The 10,300-nt window shown below is 57.2% G+C and overlaps 1 protein-coding gene across 1 annotated transcript in view; it reads left to right on the top strand.

The window, feature by feature from the left end:
• Positions 1–10,300, top strand: part of MAP2K3 (mitogen-activated protein kinase kinase 3) — a 29,674-nt gene that overhangs the window by 4,732 nt on the left and 14,642 nt on the right. The window lies entirely within an intron of this gene.

Below are 10,300 nucleotides of genomic sequence, written 5' to 3'. Positions count from 1 at the left end.
GCAGCTCTGCCTCCCCTGAGCACAGGGAAGTGTGGGGTGGAGGATCAGGACAATGGGAACCTCTAGGCCGGCCCCTCAGTGGGTAGAACTTCATCAGTGCCAGGCATGGTGCTGGCTGTGGGGATACGGGGTGGGTGAGGAGCACCCTGACTCTCAAAGAGCTCCACTTAAGGAGTTGGAGAAGGTCTCGGTGGTGAGTCCAGATCCAAGGTCAGGTGTGTCTGGATGGGAGCCCAAGGTGATGGGGAGCAGTTGGGACATAGGCTTGGCTGGGTGCGGGGCCTTGGCAGCCATGCAGAGCATTGTCAGGGTCTCAGGGCGGGTGCTGTGTGTCAGTGTTCATCCCAGAGGAAGAGCACTGGGGGCAGCCCAGAGGAGAGAGCCCCCCCCCCCCCACCGCCAGATGGGGCAATGAGGCAGGCCTGCCCTGAGCTCAGCTCCTGATGTTGGGGCTTACAGCCCTCTGGGGACCATCCGTACCTCCCCTTGGCCTCCCGTCTAGGCATTGCCCTTGGAAGGCAGGCTTGCCTGCCTAGCTGCTTCTGGGCATGTGTCCTTCTTAGCACTGACCGTGGAAATCCCAAAAAGCTTCATACGAAGGGCATGAAGAACATTCAGGGCTGGGTGCTGGCAGCCTGGTAGGCCCATCTGCAGCTCAGAGACCCCAGACCTGGGGCTGTATCCAATAGGGAGAGGGTCACCAGGCTCACCCCTGAAGAGGCTTTTATCCCTCTTCCCACCAATGGGTCCCTGTCACCCTCTCCCTGCCCTCAGGGTCCCTTTCGGGGGTGTCATGGCTGAGCTGGCATTCCAGGGGCCATCCTGGCTTCTCTGTCCTTCTCCTTGGCAGCTCTGCACTGACCCTGTTGACACCTCTTGGCAGGTGGGGCCTTCCATTCCTTTTAAACTTTTGAATTGTGAATACATTACAGACATCAAAAAGATGTAATAAGTGTACCTCTGTATTTTAATGAATAAAAATAAAATGAATTCCGTGTACACAATATCCAGCTAAAGAAATTAAACATTACTGTGCCCCAAAGTTCCCCCCAGAATTGTACCTCCCTAATAACTGCCCTGACTTTTGTATTAATCACTTCTTTATTAGTTCACTAATAAAGGGGTACGAGGGGTATGGTTACGCTCACTGTCCTTCAGGATCCCTGGGATGGCGCCCACTGTGGCCCTTGGGGCCTACATCACTATGTGTTGGGGGGAGAGGCTGCCGCCAGCCGGCGAGGTTCATGCCCGTCTCCCCCACTCATGAGCTATGTGGCCTCAGTCTGTGTCATGGGGATGATACTAGAAGCTAAATTGCAGGGTTGTGGTGAGGATTCTGCGCATTAGCGTATGGAAGTGCTGAGTGTGGGGTCGGCTCGGAGTCAGCGTAGATGAGTGTTTGCAGCTGTTCTTGTTGCTGTGTGTGGATCTTACACTCCTAGCCCAAACTGCACTGCATGGCCTGCGTAGCTGGAGCCTGACAGCTCTGACTTTCCTCCTCCAGCCACGGTGCCGATGCCACTGGCTTCATAGGTGTGTCCTACACTTGCATAAGCCAGTGGGTGTGAGGCGACTGGTGAGGGGCCTTGGATGCCAGTGGGGATGTTTGGATACTACCAGGAAGTATGTAGAGAGCTGAGGAGCATTTCTGCATGCCCACTCAATAGGTGCCCCATCCCTGCTGGTGCTCGGAGGCCTGCCCGTGACCACCGTGGGTGTGCGCCTGGGGGAACGTTCCCTGCCCTCCCCGTCCTCCAGCATGTCTGCATCTTGGCCTGGCCTTCTGCTGGACCCCCGCCTTCCTACTACTGGTGCAGCCTGCCCGCCCTGCCCGCCTGGGGTAGACCCCCAGATGGCGTGGGTGGACCCCTGCTGGGTGGGCCTGGGGGTGGGGGGTGGGAACCCCTGCCAGGTGGCCAGGTGCAAGGGGCCGGCTCTAGGCCCAGCTCTGCCCCGCTCCCTTTGTGACCCGCTGGGCCTTAGTGCCCTCATCTGAATGAGGGGAATGGAAAAATGAAAACACTTCTCAGGCTACTGCTGAGGGTGAGAAGTCATGAGACCTGTCGAAATCAGGGACCTATTAGGTGTGCATACAGTGCTGTCTTGGAACCTGAGCTGTAGATTGGGGTTTTTACCACCAAGCATACCTTTTAAGGTATTCTCCTCTTCGACCCCCCTGTGTTCTGTAAGATTTTGTTTTGATACAAATGATGATAACAGGTAGGGAGAGGTGCTTTTACCATCTTGCAGGAGCAGGAGCGTGGGGCCCAGCAGTGCTTCCTGGTGTCCTGGGTGACCTCACAATGGCCCCAGGTGGAGACCTGTGCTAGCTCAGCCCACGAGCCCGAGCAAGAGGAGTGTCCCGTTTCCTCGAGGCTCTGGGAAGCTTAGGTGTCACTAGGGAAATGTCCCTCCCTAATCATGGGCTCTTGAAGCCCGGGCTCTGCAGTCTAGGGGTCCACCCTGCCCTTCTAGGGGCTCACTTGGCAGTCCGGGGCCCACTGAGGCGACCGAAGGCCTGTGGGCCAGGGTGGCTACTGATCCAACCCGTTTGGTGCCAGACGTTTTATGTGCATTGTCTCATTTAGCTGTCATGGTTACCTAGTAACACAGGTGTGTTGTCATCTCTGAGTTTTATAAGTGTACCAGCCTGGCAGGGAATGACTTGCCCAAGGTCACACAGATCTGTCCTGGGACTTTTGTCTTAACAACCTCTGACTAGGGCTTATCCTCTCCTGGAGATCAAGGTCACTGCACCCCCCAGAACACCAGAGGAGGAAATAGGCTCAGGGAGGGGGTACGGCTGGTCCGTGGTCATATGGCACCTCAGTGCCAAAGCCTATCCTTCTGCACTCACTGTCTGTTGGCCTCTGCCATAGTGGCTTGGGAGATGCTTGTTGTGGCTGCGGGTGGGTTGTGTGGGGTGAGGATCTGTGGCCTAGGGAGAAGAGCTGGCCCAGGAAGCTGGGCTCCGGTTCAAGTCCTTGCATGTGACCCCGTGCGAGTCTCTGGGCCCCTGAACCTTGTATCCACACTGGTCCTCAGTTCTGAGCCCCCGGGAGGGGCACCAGTGAGTCTGGCTCCCCCTTTCAGATGGAGGAGGAGACTGAAGCCCAAACCCACAGCAGCCCAGGACACAAGCTTACCCAAGGCTTCTTTCTTTCTTGTTATTTTATTTAAATTACTTACATTTAACTAGTTGACACTGCATGTGGCTAGGATAATCTCAAAGGTGCAGAAAGGCAATTTCTTGCTCCTTCTGTGAAGGGACCACTGTTTTCCCTCACAAAATCTATGCTCCTCCTCCTGCATAGAGAGCGCTCAGCCTGTCTTCCTGCCTAGGGGCCTACTGGACCCTGGCCAATCTCTCGATTTTACAAACCCTGGCCTCAGTGTCCTCATCTGTAAAATGGAGATCCTGTTCATCCCAGCTCCTTGGGGTGGCTGAAACAATCCAGTGAGGTGTGATTAGATGCTTAGCATGGTCCAGGGATACAACAGGTGCTCACCAAATCTTGGCAGCTATTTATTTGTTTTCTCTTGTGGGAATTGTATCTTAGGGGTGAGCTCCTTGAGGTGGGTTTTCTGGGTCAGTGGGTGTCTGGATAGCACCGAGTTGCCTCCAGACTGGGTTGCCCTGTGAACTCATATGACTATTAGCACTGAAGAGGTGGACTCAGATCTCCTCAGGTGAGATCAGGCCTCCTTCCTCACACCTGCTGGGCCAGCCACTTCCCCTTCCCTCCATCTCTGGACTGAGTCCCTGTGTACTTGCCTCCTCTGTGTGGGCCCCCTTGGCTCTAGAGCTTTCCTTCTCCTTGCCATATCAGCCTCAGCCCAAATCCCACCCCAGAAAGGTCTGTGTCCCTGGCTTCCTTTATTCTTTAAGAACTTAGCATGCTTGGAATCTGTGTAAACATTACACATACTGGCTCTGTTTGTTAGTTTGCTGTTGGTTTGTGGTCCTGTCTCTCCCGTCAGCTCCGGGTTCAGCCTTGTCACTGTTGCCATTTTGGGCTGGATCCTTCTGGGTTGTCAGGGCTGGGTGTGCACTGTGGGTTGTGGAGCAGCGTCTCTAGCCTCTACCCTCTACCCACTAGATGCCCGTAGCAGCCCCCTGCAGTCAGAGTGTCTTCAGACATTGCCACGTGTCTGTGGTTGGAGCATAACCTTGGGAGGGCAGGGTCCAGTCTGCTCACTGCAGAAGGGATGGGTGCTGTGAGGTGGGCAGGTATAGAATCCTTCCCACCTGCTTTGCAGATGAGGAAGGCCCTGAGAGGTAGAGAGAAGTGGGGGTGGGGGGTTGCTCAGAGGCCACGACCTACCCGGGAGGCCAGCACACAGCAGGAGAGAGGGTAGGGCCATGGGGTTGAGTGCCCCCCACGACATAACCTGTTGCTCACCTGTGGGATGGGGTACATGGTACCCTTGGCAGGTGCTCAGTAAATGAGAGAGCCCTTCATCTGTTTTGGGACCTTGGGGATAGGGTGCTACAGCACCGGCGATCCAGCTGGTCCCCTGCCTGGGGGAGCCAGGTCTGTCCTCACTCCCTGTCAACACTTGGTGGTGGTGGCCCCCAAAAGCTCCTCAGGGGCCTCTTTGTGGGGGAGAGGGTGGGGGATGCCTCAGACATTTGTGGGACTGAGCACCTGACCCTGCTATTCCTGCTTAACATCTTTGAGCCTCACTGGTCCTGTCTGTGAACTGCTCTGAGTCCTGCTCTGAGTGCCTCATCTGGACTCACCCACAGAGCAGTACCTGGGGCTGCTGTGAAGTCTGCAGTGAGAGGAGATGATCAGGTGCTGGGCACCGGTTTTGGCTTGTCAGAGCCAACAAGCATCAGCCATCCATTAGCTACCTGCACAGTAGCAGTAGGTTGGTCCAGTTGATCTTTCTTTGAAGGACCCCCCATAGTACAGAAGTGACAAGCTAAATGGGGCAGGGGGCATGGGTGGCCTTGGGACATCTGGCCTCCCCTACTCCACGGTGGGTACAGGCACTCGGGACCTAGGACTTCTCCAATGGCATTGGAAATCATAAGAAGCACCTAAAATGCCCCAAAGGTAGGGGGTGGGGAGAATAATTTGGGAACAGCAGGTGTTGCTTTAGAAATCAGGGGTTGTGACTACACATAACGATGTATGGGGGACTCCCTTTGTGAGTGGAAGCCCCAGCAGGATCCAATGAGGGGTGTTCGATCCCCGCCCCCACCATGGATGGGACCCCGAGAGAGGGTAGTACAGTCCAGTCTATTTGGAATCTCCCCGAGGCACCCAGGCAGGGGTAACGCAGGGGGTGAGGAGACCCCTCTCTCAGGCTTTCTGTTGGTGTTTGGTCATTGGAGCTACACAGACCTGTTCTCATGTCTGCTCCCTACCAGACACTCACTGTGTCACCTTGGTCAAGTCATATCTTTTCTCTGACCCCCTTGGTACAACAGGTATGGGAAACAGGTATAGGTACAGGAAACACTTTCCTATACAGAATGGCTGTCTGGGGCTGAGGGCCTGGTGTTATTTGGGGTTCTGCGGGTTTCCAGATGGCTCAGTCTAATCTTTGCCTGTCAGGCACCTCCACAGCACTGATAACCTCGCAGGACATGCCTGATAACCCTAGGATAACTGTGGATCTTTTATCCCCATGTCACAGTTGAGTCTCTGTCGCCCAGAGAGGTTAAGTCACCTGCTTGAAGGCACACAGCTAGGCAGCGCCAGAGCTGCAGTTTGAACCCAGGCTGCTTGGCTTTAGAGTCAGTACTCATAAGCATTTTCTTAGCTGCCCCTAAAGTAGTGACTATAGGACTGGGACTGGTAATACATGACAAGGGACAAGCCAGCTGGATACAGGGAGAGCCAGGGACAAGGCAGCTTAGCTGGAGGGATCAGGAAAGCCTCTCTGACTGGGCAAACGGTGAGGATCATATACCAGCTGGGACAGAGAGTTGCAGGGAAGAGCATCCTACGCAGAGGGAACAGAACGTGCAAAGGTGCTGAGTTGGGAGAGAAGGGGGCTTATTTAAGGAATGGTGAGTGGGACGAGATGAGAGCAGGGCCAGGCCAGGGTAGGAGTTGGTGAGTCTGGGCTGCCTCTCTTCGCAGTCTCGTCCTGTAGGTCAGCGGCTGGATTCCCTGTCCTCTGCCTGTGGTGCCATGGGAGGCCGGAGAGGGCCGAGGACACACAGACGCCTGGCCCTGTGCCCACCTGTGCCAGAGGCCCTGCAAGCTGAGGCTGGCAGGCTTGTTGTGGTTTGCTGGTGGCAGCCTGTGAACGTCTGTTTGTTGTGGTGACGGTCGTCACATTGGGCCCACACCTGGGCAGCCCCGGGCCGCCTGGCCATCTGGGCCCAGCACTGACGTGTATGGCGGACCTGGCAGCGGCCGGTGGCCTGCGGCCTGTTTCTGAGCTGTCTCCACGGAGGCCTCACCCCCTCCCTCTGATGGCTGTGCTGCCGCCCCACGGAGCCCATGTCACTCCCTACGCAGGCCTGATGACCCTGATGGGCAGGTAGGTGAGGAGGCCAGGACCGTACTCCTTCTGAGCACCCAGCCCATGTGCTCGGAGCAGCCTCGGTCCCTCCCCACGCCCAGGAGGAGGGGCATGTGGGAGCTCACATTTACCCAGTGCCTTGGTCCTCTTCACCTGACCCCTTCCCGCCTGGCCCGGCTGTGGCTGGAGAAGCTCCCTTGACAGCTAGGGAAACTGAGGCCTGGTAGGGGGAGCCCATGTCACCACGTTTGCGGACCACAGGGTGGGGGATGGGTGTGCAGGTTAGGGCCAGAGAAAGGTGAGGCAGGGCCCAGAGCAGGTGGTGTGGGGCGGGGTGCGGTCCTGAGGCCCGGAAGACCCCCGAGTGCATTGTTCATTTTTAACATAAAATGTTTTACTTTCTGGTTACAAAAAGCTTCAAGCGAAGAATAAAAGCTCCCAGTAATTCTCATCACGTAGGGTGGCTGTTTTTCGCCCCTGTGGAGAGGCTTGTAAGAACTGCAGTGAGTGGTTATGGGCCGTCACGTAGGCCTGCCTACCGTGCGCTGAGCCTGTGCCGAGCACCAGCGGAGGAGCCCATTTCTCGGAGCCCTGTTTCGGAGATGCAGGACTTGAGGGCCGAGAGGAGGGTATCTGCTAGGTCTCGGGAAGGGGGTAGAGCCAGACTTGTTCAGGCTGCCACATGCTAACTGCAGTATTAGCAACACTGGCCTGGCCCCTGGCCTCCTCAATCCTCAGGCCCTGCATCCCAGGGCCCCTGTACCCCATGCCAGAGCTCAGTGGTCACTTAGTTGGACCCAGGAGCAGCCTGGGAGTGGCCTCAGAAATGGCCCTGTATACCTTGGCTTCTCTGCTTTCCTCTTGCCACGGAGAATGAGCCAGGCTCTAGGAAACCCAGGGCAGCGTCTGGGATCCTGTTCCGCAGGAGACGTCACAGCACTCCCCAGGGGGAGTATAACAGGCAAGTCTCTCCTGCCACCAGGAGAAGCTCCAGCAGGAGGGGGTGCCGGGAGCAGCGGGCCTGGCCCATCGTGGTCTCCAAGTCAACAAATCTCGGAGCCACTCCTGGCTGGACCCCTGTTATACTGTGCAGCATCTGTGTTCCTCGAGTAAAATAAGGCTAAGATCTCCTCCCCCTAGGGTTGTCGGAACATCTGGAATAGATGGGAAGGGCCACTTGTGTGGTCAGCAGGCTGCTGCTGGACAAGAGAGAGACCCACCCAGCCCCTGACAACGGGCCGTGTTGCCTCATCCGTAAAATGGGAAGAAAACACCTTACACAAGGGTGCCTGGGGGGTGGATCCCTGGGTGGCTCAGCAGTTTGGCGCCTCCCTTTAGCCCAGGGTGTGATCCTGGAGTCCTGGGATCGAGTCCCACATTGGGCTCCCTGCATGGAGCCTGCTTCTCTCTGCCTGTGTTTCTGCCGCTCTCTCTCTCTGTGTCTCTCATGAATAAGTAAATAAAATCTTAAAAAAAAAAAGGGTGCCTGGGTATCACAGTTGGTTGAGCGTCCAACTCTTGGTTATGGCTCAGGTTGTGATCTCGGGATTGTGAGATTGAGCCTCCCATCAGACTCTGTGCTCATTGCAGAGTCCACTTGGGAATCCTCTCTCTTTTTCTCTCTCTCTCTCTGCACCTCCCATTTGGGTGCTGTCTCTGTCTCTTTCAAATAAATAAGTAAAACTTAAAAAAAAAAACAAAAAACAAACACCCACACCCTTCAGGCTTGCACTTGAGCTCATGATTAGGCAACTGGTATACCTCAGTGCCAGGGGAGTGGCTGGTGGCACCCAGTGAATACTATTTGTAGAAACTTGTTTCCTGTGGCCACTGGGTTGTTCCCAGACAGGCCTGGGCTGGGGTCAAGTAGCTCTGATGCCAGCAGAGTGCTGGCCTGAGTGCCTTATGTGATAACTACCAAGTAGGTGCTTTTTATCCCCATTGTCTGAATGAGGATCCTGGCACTCCGAGAAGAATGGGGACTTGGCTAAGGGCACCCAGCCTCTAAGGGGCGAAGGTAGGATTTTAATTTGGGGCAGAGGAAGCATTGCTTTTGGCTACAGAGGTACACCAAGAGCTGAGGCTGGTGTGCAGTGAGCAGGGCTCCCACCCAGCTCTTGGCATTGAGCACTGGGACCACCTGGGTCAGGACCTTCCACTGTGCCACTGGTGGCCAGGGCATAGGCAGACCTACCTCAGAGCCAGGCATCTTGCAGTGGGAGTGTACTTGGGTGGCTTCTCTGGACAGGCTGCAGGTGCCTGCTTGCATCATCCCTGGTGCTCTGCCCATCCACCCCAATGCAGACCCTGGGACCCCATCCCCACTGGGGCTGTTCTATTTCTTGGAGATTCATCATGCTCTGAGGACAGTCAGGGCCATGCGTCGCCTTCCCCGTGACAATAACGACCCTATTCCATCACTCGACAGTGGTGTCGGGCTCTGCCCAGCTGCTGGGTCCAAGCCAGGTTCATGAATGAGGCAGTGAGGCCACACGGCGAGGTGTGGCGGAAGCTGGATCTGAACCCAGTTCCGAGGTGGCTCCTGGGGCTCCGGTCTCCCAGTGCTCTGTGCACGCTCCTGCCAGGTGGCTCCGGGCCTGGGGCGGCTCCTGGTTCCGTGGGTGGCTGGTGGTGCCTCGGTGGCAGCCGGGTGACACAGGCACAGAGGGAAGAACAGGTATCAGGGTTACCCCTGGGCGGTGGGAAGGATGCCCCCGAGGAGCCGGCAAGTGCTGTGTGCTCTCGGGGAGTCATGGTCAGGTCCCACCTCTGCCACCACATCCTCAGTGACCTGGGCAAACCACCTCCCCCTCTGGAGAAAGGAGCCCCGGCCCGGCGCCTGGGAGCAGGGCCTGTGGGCTCGAGCCTGCGTCCCCGCCCACGGGCCCTGTGATGTGTCCCAGCCTTGCTCTCCTGCCTGTGAGATGCCGTGGGCCCTCCTGGGCGCCGGCCCCGATGGAAGCCGCCGCTGCCGTGCGCAGCTGGCCACCCTGTCTCGAGCCCGGGCGGCGCGGGCCCGGGGCCTTGGAGCGGCGAAGCCCGTCTCCGTCCTGAGGAGACTCGGCCTGTCCCGGGCCCTGGGGCGGGAAGCGGGCTTCCTGGGGTGCTCTTGGACATGGCGGCAAAGGCAAGAGGTTGCTGGGGTTGGCAGAGAAGCAGGCACCAGGCTTCAGCAACTCCTCGGCCTGCATCTGCTCCGAGCTGCCCAGCCACCCTGAGGTGGGCGTCTGCGCTCCAAGGTGGCAGAGGGGTGGCAGCCGAGGCGGGACGTGACAGAGCTCCGTCTACCTCAGATGCCCCCAGTGAGGTTCGCACCACAGGTGGGAGGAGGAGGCTGTGGCTCTTGGCTACCACCACAGGCTGGCGGCTTCACAGAAGCTTCTGTCTGAAGTTCTGGAGGCCGGAAGTTCCATGAAGGTGCCGCCGGGCGGGCTTCTTCGGAGGCGGTGAGGAGGGGCCCGTTGCAGGCCTCTCTCCTAGCTTCTGGTAGCCTTCGGAGCCCCGTGGCTTGCAGGCGGCCGTCTTCTCGTTCTGTCTCCTCACCTTGTCTTCCGTCTGCGCATATCTGTCTCTGTGTCCCAATTTCCCCTCGTGGGAAGGCCACCAGTCATACTGGATTAGAGCCCACCCTGACCTTATCTTAAGTTGATCATCTCTGTGAGGACCCCATCTCCAAATAGAGTAACACTGAGGTACTAAGGCTTAGGATGTCAACACACGGATCTTCAAGGGGCACAGTTCAGCCCTTAACAGACGTTCCGGATGCAGGCCTTTTGCGGGGGGGGAGGGGGGAGCACAGGCCCTGGCAAACATT

Source organism: Canis aureus, chromosome 3 (genome assembly GCF_053574225.1).
Source record: "Canis aureus isolate CA01 chromosome 3, VMU_Caureus_v.1.0, whole genome shotgun sequence".
NCBI classification, from domain to species: Eukaryota; Metazoa; Chordata; class Mammalia; order Carnivora; family Canidae; genus Canis; species Canis aureus.
The sequence above is the reverse complement of the archived record's forward strand: the minus strand, read 5'-3'. Positions and strand labels throughout refer to the sequence as shown.